A 22,330-nucleotide genomic window follows, 5' to 3' on the forward strand; every position below is an offset into this window, starting at 1 on the left:
GCTTGCAAAGCTGTTCCAGGGTCTTTATATTGTACAGTTTCCAGCCCAAATGCTCACACTGAAATCAGTTTTGCTAAAGACTGTTACATCATTAAGGCATTGAGTCTGAAGACATGTTTTTCTGCTAGATATTGCTGGTAACTGGGAAGATTTATCTTTAGTATTGGTCCCCCGAAGGTCAAAAGTGAACATAATTATTCCCAAAACCTTTTGTTTATAGATGTGCCTCTAGGATCAATACAATTGTTACGGAGGTGTGCTGGGAATAAGGAGGGCACTTGCAGTATTCTGCATAATTGATTCTACAGTTGATTTAAAGTGCACTGATCCTTACTTCTTGTTTTTTTAAACTCAGGGCCATGAATGAGAAAATTCCAGGTAATGCTTAAGAGTCTGTTTTACCACATAATTTTCCTGCCATGCCAAATAGACTGTTTTGTTCTTATTACAGTATAAATTAAGGAGAACAGAAGGAAAATTGATTATTAATTTCCTTTAAAGCAGCAGAGCAGAATTAATGATATCACAGCTTTCTAATGAGGATGGGTAGTTTCTTAAACCAAACAGAAAAATAGCTCTAACTGCTAATCAATTACACCTGGATTAGAAGATATTACAAGCAATTAATGGTCATGTAGCATTGAAATCAATGAGGCTTGTCAAAAGAAATAATGAGGCCCATAACATTTCCACTGTTCAGCTACTGTAAGCTCAAATTATTGGATGGAAAAAGAAAGTCTCTTACTGAAAGTGAGGAAGGTTAACTGCATGCTGAAAAATGTTAGGACGTCCAGAAGAGAGGATGGCCCAAACATTCCTGAGTTCTAAAGATTAATTAAGAATGTGCTTCTGCATAATCTTCATATTGCAAGGGGGGTGGGGAGGTGGGGGACATACATTTGCCTTTTGCTTAATTAATTGTATTGGAAGTGGGTCATGTTATGATTTTGCATGATGTGAAATATGCAGATTTTCAAGGTTTCAACATTAAACCAGGTGATACTCAGCAATTTTGCTTTGAGTCTGAGTTTGTTTGAACCTGAAACTCAAAGCAAAAATTGAGGAGAAGGGTACAAATCTACATGGATAAAACTGAATAAAACATTTGTGCAGAACCTACGAAGCCAAGCATTAAGTTTTGCCAAGACTTAGTAACAGCAAAAATCATAAGGTTAAGCAGTTATATTCTTGCTAAGACATCTCAGACCAACCCAATTGTAGGAGGGTAGAGCATCTACTGTTATTTATTTCAGTGATCACCAGCTTTGAAAACAGGTATTCTTGTACAATAATTACCTAACTAAATACAGGTTTCCTCCTTAGCTGGTATATTTAGGTTTGCGAATGTTGTCTGCTTCCTTTTCTGAAAATGAGTGCTGTCAGGGAAGATTTTACTCACAATAGTCACGTGTGTCAACAAAAATGCAGATCAAGTTTGTGGAAAATCACGAAGTATTTGTGCAGGGGTGAAGCTGTTTGGATTTGCATGCACCAGCCTTGACAATCCTGTAGAGTAGACATTCAAAAACTTAAATTACATACAAATTTATCCCTCAGTACAGTATTTTCAGATCCTTATTGGGTAGCTTGGTGCATGGAACTTTGAGGCTCAGGAAGAAACTTAACTTGGGAAAGTCCAGAAGAAGAACTAAGGTATGGTCTGCATGCATGTGGTTTATTCATCTCTACACATAGCTCCCTGATCATAAGACAAGGGACCCAGGGAGAGCTAGAGGTTTCAGTGTAAAGCTAGCAGGAAATTGCAAAGAAAAGGTCAAGTAAAAGGCACACTGAGAGTTATAAATGCTGTGGATGAAAGCCACAGCAGAGCAAGGTAGGAATCTGCAGGACTAGGGTATGAGATGCTGAACAAAAAATTATGGGACTTCTTTGCCCTAGTGCTTAGTTATTCTCCAATAGATGACATCCATTTCAGAGTCTGGATACATAAAACAGCAGTGGGTACAAATAAATGTATTGCATACCCTGGCATACAAATAGATGAAGAAATGGTATTGTGATAAACTAACACTGCTTGGTGTGATTAAATCTTCCTGGGAAAGTATGCAAACTCTCCATGTTCTATGGCTATAATGCCTAACACGTAAAATACTTTTCCTTGTTTATCTATATACTCATAGAACGTGAAATCCAAGATTTCTTGAAAATTAATTGCGTTTTTAAAACCAGTTTCCAAGGAGAACATACGTTATGGTGTTACATTTTATTATATACCCGGGAAAAGTTAAAATTGCTTTATTAGTTCTCTGAATGGCATTTCCCTTGGTTTTGTACAGCCATCAATACATTGTCCTGGTCCTATTTTTTTCAAAAGCTGAGAGAAAACAAAATCTAAAAATCTCAGAAAATGCAAGAGTAAAGTCTGACCTTTGTATGGTCACATCACCAGAGAAGCCAGGTACATGTGACCAGGAGTAACTGGAATGTCCCATATGCATCAATACTAAGAAGCTCTTTTGAAATTTCTCTAAATCCAAAGAAACTGTAAATCACACAGTTCCTGAATTCATTGTTAGCCCAGTTCCATCTCTTCTCCCTTTACTAACAAAAACTATGGTTCTCAATACACTTTTAGTAAGCTCTTTTCGACTTGAAATAATTATTGGGGGTGGGAGGTGGGGGGAATTATGTGTACATCTGTTAGTAAAGAAAATTTGTCTCCTGTAGCTATTGCATTTTATTCACCTTCCTAATTCTGTGCATATGAATGGATACACACATCTCATCTTGAAATCTATAGTTCTGAAAGCAGAATGTGTCTGGCCATAATAAAGATACCCTGACAATCTCCACTCAGTCCATGGTAGGGAGGAGAAGAAGAAAAGAGTGACCTTTGCTAATGCAGTCACTTAAGGTTAGTTTTTGAGTCTGAGTTTTCTCTTGTTGTTCAGCAACCCCAATTACCCAAACCTCAGGTTAGCAAGGCTCAGGGTTAACCAAAGGTAAGTTAAAACCTTCAAGGATCAATGAACACTCTAAACTGGGCTTTTAGCTCAACTTTCTTTCCTTATGGGTTACTATGTCTTAAATCTTCAAAAATAACATTTGTTTGTATATTAAGTGAAAATTTTCCATGCATTTTCCAATAGTGTAGAAACCAGGTGACTTATCTCTGATACTCTTACCTATTAGCATAATATGGTCTTGCTTGGGGACAAAATTACTGTTCCTGCTCCTCTATATGCTCCATGTTCATCCCCTCTACTGGCCAAATCCTTTTCCACTAAATATTTGCTAAATGAATTAAGACTTTTTAAAGTGACTTAAAACACACAAATTAATAAATTACTTATCAGAGGAAACACTGCGGCAGACCTTAAAGTCAGTGCAGGTTTTGCTTCTTTTATGACTGCAGGACTATGTTTAAGATTTCCCTTACAAAATATAGTGGAAATATATTTATGAGATACAAAAGAAGTTCTCCAGCATTTCACTTTTGCCAGGCAACAGACATACAACATAATACATTGTTTTCCCTGCCCCTTTTCATTATCTTTTTTCATCCTGTTGCATCTCTGTAGTATTTTTGCAGAGGTTTTCTAAGCCAGCCTGCAGGGTCTCCAGCTGATGTCACGTCCAGAATTTTAAAGGGTTTATTGTTAATTTTTTTTAACTTTCTTTCATTTTCTCACGTCTATAGCTTCAAAGACACATGTCCACTCTCTAACACCATGCCTTTGTAGAAGTTTAATTCATGATTTGTATGTAAAATTCTTAAAGGAGGCCAGGATAACCAGGTAAATGCTTCACAGCTGCAGGCTGATGTATCCAGCACATTGTAATATACCTAGTAAGTGGCAATGCACAGTACTAAAATATGTAATGAGTTGTGTAGAATGGCAGTCCCAGGTTGCAAAATATTTTGTATTTACATCTAGTAATAGACATATGTACGCCATTTCATTAAGTTTTCAATCTTCTTTTCAATTTTGTTGTGCTTCAGAATAGCTCATGAATAGACAGCAATTTTTTCCAGAGCTTGGTCTTCTGTTTAGTTTGAGGAGTCCTTGTCTTCATGTCTGCTTTTTTTTCAGTCTTTATTTAGAAAAAAGTTAACAGGGTAGCTTTAAATGCCTTTGCTTTCACGTCATCTATTTCACTTTTTTCTTTTTTTTTATTTTTCTTTTTTCCCCTTTTTTCTTTCAATATTTCATTGTTGATCTGGGCCTTTTTATGTGCATTAGGGACTTGTGGTGCACTTATTGATATTTTAAGCACAAATCAAATGTTGGCAAAGGCATCTCTTATTCACATCTATCAGTCCAGAACTTGGCATATGAGGCTGTGTGCTATGTGGCACTCTAATTTCGTGAGACAACTCTGAGGTCGTTTCAGTGTGCTTTGGTTTGTTAAAGAACTGTTTAGTTACACAGTCAGTTTGACAGTTGTGTTCCTCCACACAGGTAGGGAAAGGGGTGTAGACATAAAGCAAATCTTTATGCACAGACTGAGGTGCATATCTTAAATTCTCAGTATGGTGTTCTCCAAAAGAGTAATGGATAACATGCTTTAACTGCCTCTCCATTAACTGTAAGCTGGATGTGCAATATACAAAATGCATCTCACTCAACACAATCTGAGGAAAACATTGTTAAATAAGGTATCTACAATAAATAATAGACTACTATGCCAAAAAATGCAAAGGCAAAAGCATCTTATTTCTCATCTGATATGCATCATGCCACAACTTCTCTTCTTGAGCTGAGAAGTTATGATTGAATCCATTGACCCAAGGAAACTGACTTTCTCTTTGCTGCTGAAGACATTAGGAAGTTGTTCAAAGGAATACACAGCATTCATCAAGTATAAATGTTATATACACCAATGTGTACAACCAAAACATTACAGATATTAAAGGGTGAAAAAAGTAATTATATTGGAAACATCAATATGTTTCCATTCCGTGGCACTGAGAAGGCACACAACTGCATTCTTTGCAAAATACTTTTGTGGTAGATCTCAATTCTTTAAGATTTTGGAATTTCACATGCTAAAATTCATCTCCTTTTGTTTTGTTTTGATTTTGTTTGTTTGTTTGTTTTTCTTTTGCCAACATATACAGGCAATTAATGATGTCCTGAGTTTTTCTCTGAAATGTTGTATTTTGTAACCTCCATTCTTCCCCTTTAGATCTGTAACACTCTCTAGTTTTCAGAACATCACTTTTCAGAGGCTAGGAAATTTTAAAAGTTTGTGGAGTGAAGAAATGACAAATGAAAAACACAGAAAGGATTAATGGGAGTGAAATATAGCCATCAATGTTTCATTCTGCCAGATTGGTGGCAAAAAGAAAAGAGTAGAAAAGGAAAAAAGGAACCAAAAATGGAAATTTCAAAAGTAACTGTTTTCATAAATTGTAAAAAAAAGCAAGCACATTGAAATAAAGAAAAAAGTCAACATTTCCTGTGATTGTTTTTAACAGGATAGAAATCTCATGACTTGTTGAATAGAACTCCTAGTTGGCAGATCAACTTCATTATCTGTCAGGTATATAAGCAACTAAACACAACGTTTACCACTCTACTTCCTCTCAAAGCATATAGACATTGACAAGATAAACCTGTCTGAACTTGCTTCCATTGTACTCCAGTATTAGATCAAAATGATACTTATGTTCATATTATCAATAAGGCTAAAGAGTATGTTCATTTAGTCTAACATTTGGCGTAAAAATCCCAAGTAATCCCTGCATTGTGTCTAACAATTTTTGTTTGAATAAGATCTCTTTCAGAGGAACACTCCTTCAAAGAGTTCAAGCAGTGGTGATCCTACTCTTTCATGGTGAGCTATTCTAACGGCTAATTATTCTCACTGTTAAAATTTGCACTTTATTTCCACTTTTCATTGCTCAAGATTCTGCTTGTTTAACTTGTTATGCCTTTGTCTGCTAGATAAAAGATTGCTTGGGCTCTTTGTTGTTTGTGTACTTGATGTGGACTCCTGAGGGTGGTATTCACAGCCTCACTGAAATCTTCCTGCCTTGTGATCTACACCTACCACCTAAGCAAAGTCAAAGTAATATTAAAATAAAGGGGAAAAAAAGAAAGCAAGCATGTAATCTCAACTAAATGAGACAATTTTGTTGATTTCATAGGTAGGTATGCTTTTTCTCTATTGAGTCGTCCCCCCAGAAAGCCAATTAATACTTTTTCTTATGTTCTTCTTCTTTCCTATATTTCAAGAATAGCCAATCTTCTTTTAGCATTATCTTAAATCTAAAAATTTAAAGAAATAGTAATTTGTTGCCTGTCAGTGTAAGTGATGGTGTGTTCTAGTCACAAGTAAAGGAAGTTAGAGACAGAACACATTTAATTAACAAAATAACAGAATGGCAGGCTTGTGTGATGTTTTTCAAACAAAACTTTTGGCCAAAGCTTTTCTCACTAAGAACCATGCATACTAGCTCTCTCTGTGTCAGTGACTGTCAGAAATGATGATGGATGAAAGGAAATCAGAAACCAGTAAAGTAAAACAAATAACCTTCGTTATCTTATTGGCAGAGGACACTGTTTAATAGCAATAGAGCATTATGGTGAAGTTTCCAGTAATCTTTGCACCATCCATGACACAAGTGTTGTTACAAAAATCCAGAAACACCTGCTGCTGCTAGGATTTCATACTGCCACTTCAAAAATGGATTTATTTCTGTTTGGTGGTATATGGGGACAGGTGGCAGAAAATTGTAATTCAATTCAATTGAAAACTTTTTTAGTAGATAAGTGAAATTTTGCTATTTAAATGGCTGGTCAAGATGTTTATCAACAATGCAGTGCAATGTCTTCCTGGCACAACACAAGTTGCACAGAGATATCCAGTGAGATAGCTCAGACACCAAAAGTGACCTATCTACCTAAGTGCGCCACTCCTTTTGTGCTAAGAAAATCTTCTTGATTCTGTACTGTGCATATGCACTCTGTGCTCCCGACACCTCAGGCCAAGTGGCTGCCTTAAGGCATTTTAAATGAGAAAGCCACACTTTTCTTATCGAATATCTCACAACTTGCTAACTAGGGCTGTACCACTGAGACAGTGAAACTAGGGAAGGCTCTGGGTAAACATGTATCCCACTACAAAAAACCTGATTTTTCTGAGAAGTAACTGCCCTGCTTATTTGAAATACTGCGTTAGAATTTGTTTTTTTTTTTCCCTAGCATAGTAAGCAACTATTTCAAGGAACTTAAACAGGGTTAAATCTGAGGAACAGATTTAAATCTTCAATCAATCAATCAATCAATTGATAAGGAATAATACCTATAAGTAGTGTAAACTGTTTTCCTTTCAGTCCAAAAACCCTGGAAGACTGTTTCCATGCAATGTGTTTGACACCATTGCACAATAGTTCAAAGGTAGCAGTGAAATTACTTGAAAGTCGAAATTCCCTTTTACCCTACATGAGAGCAACGAGAATCACCTAGCACTGAGGAGTTTTGTGTTGGGAACTCTTTCTTATTCCAAGGGACTCCAAATTTGCATCTTTAGTATCATCTGGGCTTATTTAACCAATGCAACTACACATTCAACCTTCAAGCCACCTCCTGAGCATGGTGAAGAATGTTTTCTTCATGTTTCTAAGGGGATTGTAAAACATATGGGATCCTCTGAGGCTTCTTAGTAATTTCCCTTACTTTTTCTGAGGAACTAACATTTCTTTGGAGAGAATGTTTCCCCCTAGGAAACTTTGTCCTACTTCTTGACATAATATAATGAATCGAATGTTTTCACAAAAGAGCTACCCTTTCAGAAGAAAAATGTATGGCACAGAGATGCTTTTGTGTACTGCAGCTCATTTCTTTATGCTAGCATGCAAATGAAATTAAAGTAACACCACTATAATCTTCTTCAAATCATTATTTTGTAAACCTCATCATTTCTATAATATCTATAGGAAATTAATTAACTTGCAATGATTAAGTCAATGACATCAGCTAAAATATTACTGAATGTTGGGACCCACAAAAATGTGTTAACTGATATATATAGTCGTGTGAATTTCATAATCCTAAAAGAACTAAAAGATCAGATAAAGTATGTTCTGACCTCAGATGAAAAACTGCACCGTATTTATTGTAGAAGGTTTGTCAGAAAACTTGATTCTTTGAAAACTGGAAAAAGTGAAAGTTTATGTTTTTGAAAAGAAAAAAAAGGAAGAAAGAATTTAACATACCGAAACTATGTAATATAGGATAGTCTGGAGGCACGTATGGAACAGAGAATGAGCACACTTCCCAGAACATCATGTTATCTGCAATATAATGCACATTTCTAAGAGGTAGGAGTTGTCAATCATGTCTCTTCAGGAAGAGGAGTGAACTGACTCTGAGTTTTCCAGGGTGCTAAGTGCGTTTATCACTGCCTAAATGGGTGGGCAAGGAAACACCTTTTCTGAGTCGTTTTGCTAATTTTTCTAGTCTTACCCCATCATCAAGCTGAAATTAGTTTTTTGCATTAAAACCAAATACAGACAATGAAGGCTCACAGAAAGTCCTTTTGTTTTGGCAAATACAGTATTTTAATAATCATACCTGCTGATCACCTCATTACGGGTTACTAATTTGAGCACAAAAAGTCTAATATAGAAGTCCTTCATCTTAGTTCTCTAGTGCTCTATAGATATATACGAAAATTGAATGTCTTCTGTTTTCCAATTTCTGAAAGTTTTTTCCTACAGGCACTGTTTGTTAGTCATTTTACTTCTGAGTTTTAAATAGTGTTAAAAGACACACAGGCAGGACATTCTTCTTTGCTGGTTAAGATCCTATTTTTCTTTATTTGGTGATGTTTTAGTGAAGAACAAGAGTGGTAATTTCTGAAAATATCTTACTTGGTTTAGATGGAATAAATGGAAAGCCAACTTCTTAAATCTCCTAAATAAGGTCTCCTAAATAAAATCTTTTGTGAAGACTAAGTTGATTGCAGTAGACACTGCTGAATATTCATACAATAATTGCGGTAATATTCACTGCTTAAATGTTGTTATGAGTATTTTCTAATATAATTCCTCAGTACATGCTGTTTATACTACACCCTTTATTAATTCTGCTTATTTCTGAAGGTTAATTTAGACACAATAAAATAATTACTCCTTTCTGACTATCTTTAAGTGAGCTTACAGATATGCTTTTCCGTCAGTGTTGTGATTTGTTAGTGCATGCTGATAATACCACAACCAAAGGAGTCTACATGAAATTTAATTAAGCTGTTTTTTATGGGAGAGTATGTGAGGAGATAAATGGTTCATGATAAATGAACTCTCAGGCCACAAATTGGAGCATTTATTGATTCACTGGCCATTTATCTTGGAATTTATTCCCTAGCAAAAAGAATATTGCTGTACACTTAAACAAAGGTTTTGAATATTATGCTAACCTTTCACCAGGCAGTAATAAGTGCCCTAACCAAACTCATTCAGCTTTGTTTCCCATTCATTTCACTGTCATCATCAGCATTATCATCCTTTTCCACTACAGAGGTTCAGCAGATTATAATGGGTTTATCTGGAATATAAAGTCATGAGCTCCAACCTTCCCACATTCTTTATATCCTCATGGTGTCTAATAAAAAATGTACAAATCTTATATTGATTCAGCTATCTGTATCGAAATATACTTTAAATTTCAGTCAGAAAAGCTACTATCCATTGGGCCTTTGGTTCGAGCATATTATGTGATATCAGATTCAGTTTTAATATTTAATGCATAGGCTGATTAAATATTACTTCCCTCTATATCTTCTAATGCATATATACACAGTTAATACCCAGCATTTATGCTTATAAAATAGTTGAGACATTAGGGATTGTTTAACTCTATGTTTTTTCTTTGCCTTTGGCTAGTCGAGACGTATTTAATTATAAGGTTTCAATTCACTTGGGTTTTGTAAACCATTTAGGCACAAAAAGCAGAATAGTCACAGTAAGGATTCCATTTAGTGTATGTCTTAATTGAGGATATCATTTCTTTTCCTTCTTTCTTTTTCTTTTTTAAAATCCTCCCCCCCCCCCCAGGCTCTTTCTGGAGTTATGAACTAAATTGCCTGAGAGAGATCCTATTTTAAAAAAAAGGAAAGAAAGCCACAGAAATATTTAACATTGGATAGTATCTCAGCTTTAAGCAGTGCATCCTTTAGCATGGATCCACGTGGGACACACATGTGAAGATCAAATATCATGTTTCAGACAACTGGGAACAAATAGTTGGCTCTCAGAGAATGCTGAAATTGGGGGGAAAGGACGGCATCAGACATGTCGTTCCTGGAGTAGTGGTCAGTAGCCAGGCTGTTTCCATGGCACAGGTCATGCTGGTGAGTCTTGCTCATATTTGTTCACTGATAGCCACCCTTAGAGTCTAGTTTTAGTTGTTTAGTGAAGGATTTTCAAGAATGTTCTACATTCCTGTCCTATACAGTGTAGCAGAAGCTAATGTGGGGGATGGAAAAGAAGGCTGATATGGAAATTTGAGGGCTAGAAGGTTAAGGATAAGGATAAGGAGGAGGAGGCACAGTGGGTCTCTAATAGACCTCTGAAATGGAACAATATCCAGTGCTCCTAATGGCCCTAGAAAACCTGTCATTAATGGCAGAGGAAGACAAACATCTGAGAGATGTTAAAGGCTCAAAGCTTCCTTGAAGAATTTTATGCAGAGAAAAAACTCGACCTTAAGCAAGGTAATATTTTCTCTAGAAAAATTCTCTCACATACTCTCTGTTCTAGTAACTTACAATTGCTTTGACCTGAAACAAGTCTTCCTTCCCTGGAGGGCTGGCCTAGGATTTCCTTCCAGAGCAATAGAGAATACCAAAATCAGCTGTGCTCCAGTACTGTTTTTGCTGTATACAACACTGTGTACACTACAGATAGAAAGCAAGGCAGTTCAGGCAGTGTTATACACCTTTTCTATTGGCTATTCTTGTCCTTAGCCATTAGGTTTTGATCTCTACTGGAAACAAGGCCTAGCCATTATGGCTAGTGTTATATCATTATGTCAAGCTGTGATTCTGGGACCATGAGTGCAAATTCTGAGCTCAATTTAAGCCAAAGGCTGTTCACTGATCTAGCCAGAAATGTCTGCTTGGGCTAAGAAGCCTAAGGTGGCTAGATTTGATATTTTCTTCAGAGCTGTTGGTTACAGAAAGTAGTGTGCCTTAACCACATTGCTCTGAAGGACTTTGCTCTTTTGCAACTTTTTTTTTTTGCAAGTACTTTTTTTTACTACTTCTTTTGCTATTTTCGCTTCCATTAGTAGACAATTATTGTGAACTGAGAGATCAAGTACATTTTATTTAGGATGAGTTTAAGAAAAATCAAGATTTAAAAAAATGACGACATTTATTCTAGAAATGGCATGCAAGTCCCTCCTGTGTCTTATACTCGTAATGACTTTAAAGCACCCCTAGGAAGTTAGAATTAAAGATGTGGACAACCACATGCAGAAGTCATTCATTTAAAGAGGTATTCATGTTTCAGAACCCACTCTGATAAAAAATAAAGATTCATTCAATTAGGGAATGGTCCCTTGGTCTCTATCCCCATTCCTTCCACAGAACATTTAATGGCAGAACCTTGGTTTTACTGGTTCAGTGAATATATTGTTCACTGAAAAGAGAACAGTTTCATCTAACTGGTGCTGATTAATGCCTGTGCCACAGTAGTGTAAAAATGGTGATTACAGCATACTGGTCAGAAACTGAGGGATTTATAACCTTGCAGACAGAACTCTTCTGAGAGTTAAAGGGTTCATTGATGCTTTCTCAGCTATGCTTTCAAGTAGGTCAATTGTGCTATAGATGCTACCCAGATCAGGCTCTGAGTCATATCAAGCAGAGAAATAGTTTATATTGAATGCTGGAGTTGGAGATAACCAAAGTACAGTAGATCTAGAAATCCCCTGAAAATTTTTTGTGACCCTCAGAATTTTAATATTGGATATATTAGCATACAGGGATTATTATGTTAATAAACAGCAATTTAGGAACCTACAGTTGACCAATATTTTTGAAGATAATACTGAAATGGTAATTAGATGCATCTGTACTTTCAACATGCAGAATCAATAGACATAGATAGTCAGGAAGAATTCATACAAAATGAAACTATCAGAAGGGACATTTTCATTGCCCAGTCATATGTGCTTAAAAACAAAACCAAAACAAAACTAAACAAAAAAGCTGCACCAAAATAAAAACAAAACCCACACACAAATCTTTCCTTATAAATAAAATTGCATATCTAATCTTGCCAGGGCCAGTATCATATAGTTTGTTTATCTGCAACATAATTGCTAATGAAAAAGTGTAACTGGTTGAATTAACTTTTATAACTGATTTGAAGCACTAGATATCTTTTGTGTTCTAATATATGTATAATTTACTCATTTTTACCAGTGAAAGACTTTGCATATTTTTTTGAATGCTACAATGTACTTTTCAGAGTAGGTGCCAGTTGAATAGAATGGAGAAGTAAAAGTAAATATATATATTCCTAAAATATATACTTAACCAATCAATTTTCTTAATAAGAAAATAACTGAGAAGTTAGCAAGGTATAGAAGCAAAACTCAGTGAAAAGCTGAGGCTAAAACATAAAAAACTTCAACAAAACAACAACAACAAAATAAATGAACAAACAAAATCCTCTAGTTAGGTAAAGTCGTCACTTAATTCTTTAATTAATGTCCTGACTCTTTAAGGTCTTTCCACTGAAATTCCTTTAGGAGTCCACGAGCTTTTTGCGGAATTAAACAGTCAGCACTATACTTACAGAATGCCATAAAAAGCACAGGAGAAACAGTATCTAGAACAATACCTACTGGAATTCTGCATACTTTAGAGAGACAAGAAAATCAAAGCAGTTAAAAAGCTCATTTTTCAGAGGTAGACTGCCTCAGGAGCAATGATTTAAGTGATTTGCTTATTCAGAACGGTACCCGAGTCTATACATTTCTTCATGATGTGGTCAGGGTTATTACCTCATTATTTTCTGTAGTAACTAACTTCTGTACAAATTAAATTCATGTAAAGATGCACTGAGATGCACAGCCAAATTTCATGTGTTGCTACAATATTGTGGCATGCATTAACAGAAGCTTTTTGCCTTTGCTGTTTGACTAAAGCTAAGGATCAAAATATAATTTCAACTAAAAATGTTTTTTTGTTAAGTAAAATGCTCTTGGCCAGATAATTGGAGATGTCATTCTCTCCATATGTATTTTGGGGAGACTGCTGTATACATTCCCTTTCCTCTCTTTGGAAGAGAATGAAAGATTGTGGAGATAAGCATAAAATAAAGTGAATCTTTCAGCTATCTCTATATAAATCTTACTTTCTTGACACTTAGAAAGAAGTTTGTTAACATTACATTATGTTTTTTTCATTAAATATAGGTTTCAACCATTTCACCTCACAGTCAGGTTTCTATTTACCTTGCTAACCTTGTAATGGTGTGGGTAGCTGCACTACACCTCAGTGAAAACTGCTTAATCAACAAGGATCCTACAATTTACAAGACATAGGCACAGCCACCCGAAGAAGGGAGAATGATGTTGTGATAGGAAAGCCAGTTAGCACAAGACCTGTCACTCAGGTTAATGATCTGTTACAGAGCAGTTGGCCACCCTCCCATCATTTTAAAGTAGACATACACTGAAAGAACTGGAAGCATAATATACAGTTGCAAGAGTACAAAACTACTAGGAGTGGGAAGGACTGTAGCTTTTGAAATTTGAAGAACTATCTCTGACTACAGCATTAGATATGTCTAAAAGAGACATTTCGTACATGAGGTGAGTTAGGCTGATCAGAGATAAAGTATCCAGAAACCACACCTTCTGAGTGCAGAGGATTAAGAACGAAATCACGTATTAATTATCTTTATAAAAACAGATAATCAGGTAGAAGAAGCTGAAAAAAAGGCCAGTTTAAGCTGAAAAGAAAGGCCAGTTTAATTGCTTGAAAGTGAAAGATTTAAGTTTCTGTCATCGTCTATATATAAACTTGGGTTTAATGTTGCAGTAGTTCCTGTTTGATTGATTTGACTTTTCTGGACTGGGGTCTTCTCAGTGACTGAAGTGTAATACTATACCTTTTGAGTCCACAGAACAGAGCCCAGCCCTACCACCAACACTAGCTACAAGATTTCATCTTCTTTAGCTTTTCAAATTTATTTCAGATACGTACCATCTCTTTGAGAGGAAAGCAAGTTACCATGCATGAGACTGCACACACTTTTGACCTGACCTAGTTGTGATGAATAACTTTGTGCTGTAATTTTAGTAGCTGCTTGTGCTCTGACAACATCCAGAGGCCATAGTCTGTATCAGGGCCTCATGATGTGATGAATTTTGAAAACAGAAGAAGAGTGTGTCCTTTCTCCAAGAATCTTACAGTGCAATTAGACAAGATATGACGAATGGTTGTAACTAAAAAAAAAAAAAAAAACAAAAAACAAAACAGAGGAGAATGGGAACAAAGATAATAGTGACAAGAACAGCTGTTGATATCACTTAATGTTATGCTTAACTTGCTGGTAATCAGATCCTCAGAAGCCACAGAAAAAGAAGAAAACATTAGACTGTGCTCTAATTCTTCATATCACCACCATCTAGGCCATAAGAACTAATTAATGCTCTGCTATTTCTTTTTGGTTTATAGTCTTTCACATGAGACTAAGATGTCATAATTTGAATAACTCATGTATTCAAGCCATAATACTGAAAATGCTCTTTCACTTTGACCTTTAGATCAATAGTCTGCCTGAGAGTGTTTGGTCCCTGTACTCTTCTCCTGTTTACAAGCTGTCTGGGCAATAGAGCATGGAATTCAAATGTTTGCCAATCAAAGTATAAAATACTAAAGGGCTGAAGTTAAAAAGCTATATAGAAGGACTAAAAATGATGGTGACTTATTCTCAAGAAAAGGTATACAATGGTAACAGAAAACTAAAGTCCTTTAGGTCAAAGTTTGAAACAGGAACGGAAAAACTGCCGGCCAGGAACATAATGAATTTAAATAAGGAATTCACTGTTTTCATCCTCTACAGATCTCAAATTGTCTCCAAGATTTTCCCTTCCCTTTACTTCACCATAAGTATGTTTGAATTGTCTTGCAAAAAGAAAGAAAAAAATAAGGCAGAGAATGGTAGAACAGTTTCAGAGTGTTAAAACAGACAATGAAATACAATGAGAGTTTGCAGAGGTTTTCCTTATGTAGCAGGTAAACTATTAACAGTGTAGTTTCAAAATTTCAAGGCATTTTCCCACTGACTGGGGATTTTAACTGCTGCTGAGTGACTTGGGCACAGGCATGGGAGGATCTGTGTAGCTTTAGTGGCAAATAAGGGAAAAACAACTCTAAAACCTTAAAGGTTTATACAGATGCTCTACTGAAGCATATTGGAAAGGGTAAGAAATTCTGCATGAGTGATACTTTGACTTTTCCTTAAAAAATCAGCTTTGAAATGAGACTGCCAACATCAGAATCACAGAATCACAGACTGGTTGAGGTTGGAAGGGACCTCTGTTGGTCATCTTGCCTCCTGCTCAGGCAAGGTTACCTAGAGCTGGTTGCCCAGGACTGTGTCCATATGGCTTTTGAATATTTCCAAGGATAAAGCAACTTCTCTGGGCAACCTGGGCTAGGGCTCAGTCATCCTCACCTTAAAAAATGCATTTCCTTATGTTCATATGGACCCTCCTGTGTTTCAGTCTGTGCCCATTGCCTCTTGTCCTGTCACTGGGTACCACTGAAGACAGCCTGGCTCTGTTTTCCTTGCACCCTCTCTTCAGATATTTGTACACATTGATGAGGTTCTCTCTGAGCCATCTCTTCTTCAGGCTAAATAGTCCCTCAGTCTTTCCCCATACGTGAGATGCTCCAATCCCTTAGTCATCTCAGTGGCCTTTTGCTGGTCTCTTTCCAGTAGCTCCACATCTCTTTTGTACTGGGGAGTGCAGAACAGGACACAGTACTCCAGTACTCCAGCACTCACCAGCGCTCAATAAAGGGGAAGGATCATTTCCCTTGATGTGCTGGCAATAGTTTGTCTGATGCAGCCAAGAACGCTATTGGCTTTCTTTGCCACAAGGGCACGTTGCTGGCTCATGTTCAACATAGGGTCCACCAGGACTCCCAGTGCCTTTTCTGAAAAGCTGCTTTCCATCCAGTCAGCCCAAAGCATGTACTGGTGCATGGCGTTATTCCTCCCCAGGTGCAGTTCTTTGCACTTTGAACTTCATGAGGTTCCTGACAGCTCATTTCTCTGGCCTGTCAAGGTCCCTCTGAATGGCAGCACAACTCTCTGGCATGTCAACACTCCTCCCAGTTTTGTATCATCTGCAAACCTGCTGAGGGTACAGTCTGCCCCATCATGCAAATAATTAATGAAAATGTTAAATAATATTAGACCTAGTATTGACCTCTGAGATATACTTCTAGTTGCTGGCCTTCAACTAGACGTTGTTCCACTGATCAGTGCTCTCTGGGCCTGGACATTCAACCAGCTTTCAGGTCACCCCCGTGAACAGATTTTTTTTCTTTGTGATATGGTCAGTCATTACAATTATCTAGAGAGGTTTTTAATTGCAAATGTACTGCAGAATGCCTCACTGTAGATGATTTATGCCACTGCACTTCTTTTCTGTACTCTCTTTGTCTCTGTTAGTTATTTGCATCAATTTCCAAATGGCACATGCCAAAATTGAGTTATGGTGATGAGTTAATACCCAAGGCAAAAGGCTACAAAATATGGGAAGGAAAAGAAAGTTGGGAGACCTAACATCCTAGAGCCATTAGGATGAGTATATGGGGGGTAAAAAAAATGCTTAAGAGCTTTATAGCTACCCATATTTTATCTATTAATATGGAGTTCAAAACCTATACTGTTTTCAGAAATACCTCTCATGAGGTTAGTACTTTTTCTGATAACACTGGAGGGTATATAAAATTACTATAACATTCTTCTCAGTATTTGCCTGCCAATCTGGAGGAACCACTCAGAAGCACAAAATGTTCATTGAGGAACTATGCCATGATTTTATTTTGAGCTTTTTGACACAAATATTTGTTCCCTGGCATACATCTCTGGCTTTTCTATGTGGTATTCCCACAAGCAGTTGAAACTATTGAAAAGTAATGCTTTTTTCTTTATGAATGCTCACAAAGAATTTGCCCTACACACAAAAAGTGGTGAGTTATATGGAAAAAGTGTTGAAAATGCTCCTGTTCTGGTGATGGTATCAAATGTTAAATTAACACTGATTTTTTACCTTTTACTTTTGAAATGGATTTAATTAATGCATCCTAGTTTTGTTTTGTTTTGTTTTGGTTGGTTTGGGGTTTTTTGTTCAGAGAAGCAGTAGCAGACAAGGTATAGTATCACTTAGTAGGAATATTCATAACTAAAAAATCTGCCCTCGTATAACCACTGAAAGTAATTATTTTGTGTTCTTTTTTAATGTGTAGATTGCCATAGTTTTGCATGAATGCAATATCTAACCTCCATAAACTAGAAAACAATCAATGATGAGTAAAATAATTTTTAAACAAAACTCAATTCCATTGAGATTGAGTTTATGCTCCATAAACCCCCCCAAAACTTCGTATATGAAATAAACAATCAGTAAGCAAGAATGCAAATCCACAATCATTTTAACTGGCAATGTGAAAACGGACTAAATAGTACTTATAATGTAAAAACATACATAGGGAAAAGAAAAATATTACTAGAAGATTTATTTCTGTTCATTTTCTTTAATTTTCTGTAGATGGTTCTAATCAGTAAAAAATTATTACATTAATGTTTTCTTTTAAAATTTATCCTCTGTTTTCATGTATCCAATCCTGTGGTTTTGTAGATTGGCGTAAGCTACTGCTATGTTTTTTTTAAAACAGTTCATCTGTTCTGCAGTTTCATTACACATCAGGTAACTTCTGGGCATAGTAATGTAAAACATTAGGATGTGATAGTTTGGCTCAGACACAAAACTGAAATCCTAAATTACTGAAGATTAAATTTGGACCACTTCCCCCAGTAAGTAGGGGAAACACTATTTTTTGATGATGTTGGCTGGGAAAAGTAATTGGGAATAATTCATAGGGAAGGAATAATCCTTAGGATATAATCCCCTACTAGATCTCTAGACGACCGTCTACCCCTTGCCCATCTGTATATTTTATTCTCATTACAGCCATAATTGGAGGAGTTTTAGGGGTTCCATCCAACTCTGTAGTCAGTGAGCTTGTAAATCTCGTCTTCTTGATGTGATCATTACAATCGGAAAAATCACCTGCAGCAGAGGTGATCAAATAGTGTTCTTTCTATAAATTATTGCTTGACTTAATTTGCTTCATCCACATCTGCTTTCTCTGAATTACCATCATTAATGTTTAGAAAGCTGCAGATTCATTTACACAAGCTGGTAGTTTTAGACTTGCCCACCCTTTTTGATTTAGATTAACTGTGTCTGTCTGTTCTTTTTGAGTAGGAGGATGTTGACGGGGAAAACTAATCCTAAAATGTAAGATATTAGACTTCAATAAAGCAAGAAGCAAAGCGAGGCTCTCCATTATATTCCTTAAACTCTACTAATTTACTTGATCAGCAAGTTATCAGAAACAACATACATCAGAGGTGAGATCACCTTCTGCACCATCAGTGGGTGACCTTTTGCACTCCCAAACTGGAACCCTATGCCATGGCAACAAGGGAGTTTAGCAGCAGCATTACACAAGGGTTAAAGGGGCAATGTGGAGGAAGCAGTTACAGGCTGAAGCTCCAAACACAAAAGAATTAGACCAAATAGAAAAGAGTGAAGATAGTAGTGTTAAGAGCTCTGTTTTTGTTAACAGTGTCACCTTAGTGCTTTTTGGAAAAAACAAACCTCTCAGACAACATAAAAGATGGCATCTTTGTCCTTAGAGCACCATTAATGATGTCTACTAAGGCAGAGGTAAGTACTGCAGGAGAGCAGCATCCTAATCTATTTCACAGGTTTAGCTGTCGTGGTTTTGTTCTTTGGATTATTCATTTCTCATTGTTCAGAGAGCTTCTGAGAATATTTCCTTTTGTAAAGAAGACTGGAAAGAGAGTCAGGAAAGCGACATCTTATTAGCACACTGCTCTCAGAATACATTTCCTCCCTTAAACTACACAGCAGCCCTGCTGGGATTTAAAGCTCCATGTCCCATTTTATTGCTAAGAACAAGAAATGAAGAAATCCATATGAGTCTGTGGCTTCCAGGTATACTTTGGAAAATGTAATTACCAGCTTCTTCTTTTTATTTTATAGTATTGAGTTTAACGAGGCTAAAAAGATGGTATTAGATATTTACTCACATGTAACTTGAATAAGATGAAATGCACATCACTCTAATTATTCACTGTAGGCTCAAACTAAAACATGATTTTGCTGACTTCTTGATCTCTTTCCAGTTCCACATGATAAATCTTCTGACTGGATGTATCCAAACTAATCAGTTTGATTCAAGCCCTTTAAAAAATCAATAGCATTTTTGAATTTCATATTGTCATGTTCCTTCACTCTGCATCTGCTTAAAAAAAGAACCCCAAACCAAGAAACCAAACAATAACAACAAACCTCCAAAAAACCAACCCCAAACTCTGCTGGGCTTCATTCTTTGTTGGCGGTTTATTTCTCTGTTTTCCTTCAGCCCCAGATATAGGGCTTTGTGGCAGGGCAGTCTGGAGCTCTGATGGACAGAGCCCTAATGTGCCAGAAAGGACACCCTTGGAGCTGTATTTCATCCCTGTATTGACTTGGAAGATAACACTGAGCAGGTACATGTATGGGATTAAAAAAATAAAAGTTCTCTGCCTCCATTTGAGGTCACCTTATGCAGTTAGATCATCTCTCCTTTTCCTGCAGAAAAAAAATCCACAGGAAAAGCATCAGATTATATCAAGAGTTAATATTTTCCACAGATTTTACTGGAGGAAGGCTCCTTTTGTCCTCTTATTTTCAATTCCATGATCCCACATGTAATGTACATAAAAATGTCTCAAGGTGTATGCTTTAGCACATGCAGTAAATTTTTCATCAATCATATGATTACAATTATTTCTGGTTATGTCACATTCATTTGTTAGCTTTAATCTTGGGTTAAGGTAATGTCACATGTGTGTGTGTCTACAGATGAAGGTTCTACTGAAAGATGAGTGCTGTAACAGGCTAAGGAAATACTGTCCTTGACTCTCTAACATCAGAGACCCAAGCTCCTGAGGGAGAAGGTACCTCTGCAGAAAGGAGTTGCATCAATGTTTGGGACTTTTTGCTGCGGCCGGGGACAATGGTCATGGCACCTGCAGGAGGTGTCTGGATACTGATGAAGGGTCTATGCCACTGGGTAATGGAGCTGTGGGAGGAGGTGAGCAGACTGCGTAACATCAGGGATGCTAAAAAGGAGGTGGATCAGATCCACACCCTGGCCCTGAAGCTACATGAACCTGACCCCCCACTGCACTGAGGAGAAGCAGGCAGAGCTTTAGCTTGTCAGGCTGGGCATGGAGATGCTGAGTCTGGCAAAGCCTGGGAGCTTCTGAACTCTGGCACCAGGAGGACGGTTCCTGCTCCGCTTGCAGCTCTGATCTACAGAGCAGGTTCTGAGCCCTGGCAGCAGGCAAAGACAGGGAGCTCTGGCCAATGAAGCCTCTGAGCTGGTTGTGCCCAAGTCCTGTGGCAGTGCGGGCAGGACGCAGCAAGGAACAGTGGTGGGAAATTCCCTGCTGTAGGGACAGAGGCACCTCTGCCAGCCCAACCTGCCACCTGGCAATATTTGCTGCTAGCCAGGAGCTTGGGTCCTGGATACCACGGATAGGCTATTATTGGGGCTGGTAGTAGTCTGTTCCTCAGACTATGACCCTCAGCTGCTCTTCCATATGGGCACCATGGCTATGGCCAAGGGAGACCAGGAGCATATCAGGCATGACTACATGGCTCAGAAGGTGTTGGTCAATGCCTGGTAGCCAGGTGGTGTCTCTTTTGTCCTGCTGGTGAAGAGGTAGGCCTGGAGGAGTCAATGAATCCCACACAATAAATTGTTATGCAGCTGGTGTCAACAACAGGGACTCAGCCTTTACAACTATAGGACCTTCTCTAAGTTTGAAGAACTGCTAGGAGGTGATTGGATCCACTGACCATGTGGGGCAAAAGCATCTTTGCCAACAGGCTAGTAAACGTGCTAAGGGAAGGCTTAGACTAGGAACGATGGGGAAGGGAGGTGGTGACCTACAATTGATTGAGGCAATGGTGGTCAGTGTTCGGAAGCAAAGGATGAAGGGTGCTGTGGACAAGAGCAACCTTATAATCACACTTCAGGGCTGAAGTGTGGCCACCTCAAGTATATGCACACAAATAAGGAAGTGCAGGCAGAGGAGGAGTATGTGGCAAGTTCACATGCATTTTCAGGGAAATCAGCAAAACTGAGTGTCCATCTGAAGTACCTGTACACCACTATGCATGCAGCATATGCAACATAGGAGGAATTAGAGGTCTACATGCAGTTGTGGAGCTAGGATCATACTGGGATCATGGAAACATGATGGAATAGCTCATACGAGTGGATGCTGCCATGTATGGATACATTTTTTTTAGGAAGAACAGACTGGAACTGTGTGGAGGGGGGATTTATTCTTCATATGAGAAAGTGGCAGGGATGCTCTGCCTAGGGATGGGCAACGAGCCAGCTGAGGTCAGACAACTCTGGGAATGTTGTAGGTGTTTTCTGCAGACTGCCTGATCAGGAAAAATAAGCAGATGAAACCTTCTTTAAAAGCTGGAAGAAGCCTCACTTTCACAGCCCCTTGTCTTAAGGGGAGACATTGAAATGCCTCAATACCCCTTGGAGGGACAACACAGCAGTACACAAGAAATGTAGGAGGTTTCTAGAGTGCTTTGATGGCAATTTCCTGGCACAGGTGATTGAGGAGCCAGCGAGTGGAGGTGCTCCGCTGGACCTGATACTTACAAACATGGATGAACTGCCTGAGGATGTAAAGGCTGGGGGTAACCTTGGCTGTGATGACCCTGAGATGGTGGATTTTAGGATGCTGAGGATGGAACAAGCCTAAAAGCAGGGTCACAGCCTTGGACTTCAGGAGAGCAAACTTTGGCCTCTTCAGAGACCTCCTTGGAGGAATCCCATGGGATAAAGTCCTGAAGAGAGGAGGTGTCCAGGAGAGCTGGTTCATATTCAAGGATTACCTCCTCCAAGCTCAGCCATGGTCTGTTGGTCTGTCCTGATGAGCAGCAAGTCAAGCAAAGGTGGAAGAGGCTTGCATGGATGAATATGGAGCTCCTGACTA

Source organism: Calonectris borealis, chromosome Z (assembly GCF_964195595.1).
Source record: "Calonectris borealis chromosome Z, bCalBor7.hap1.2, whole genome shotgun sequence".
Lineage (NCBI taxonomy): Eukaryota > Metazoa > Chordata > Aves > Procellariiformes > Procellariidae > Calonectris > Calonectris borealis.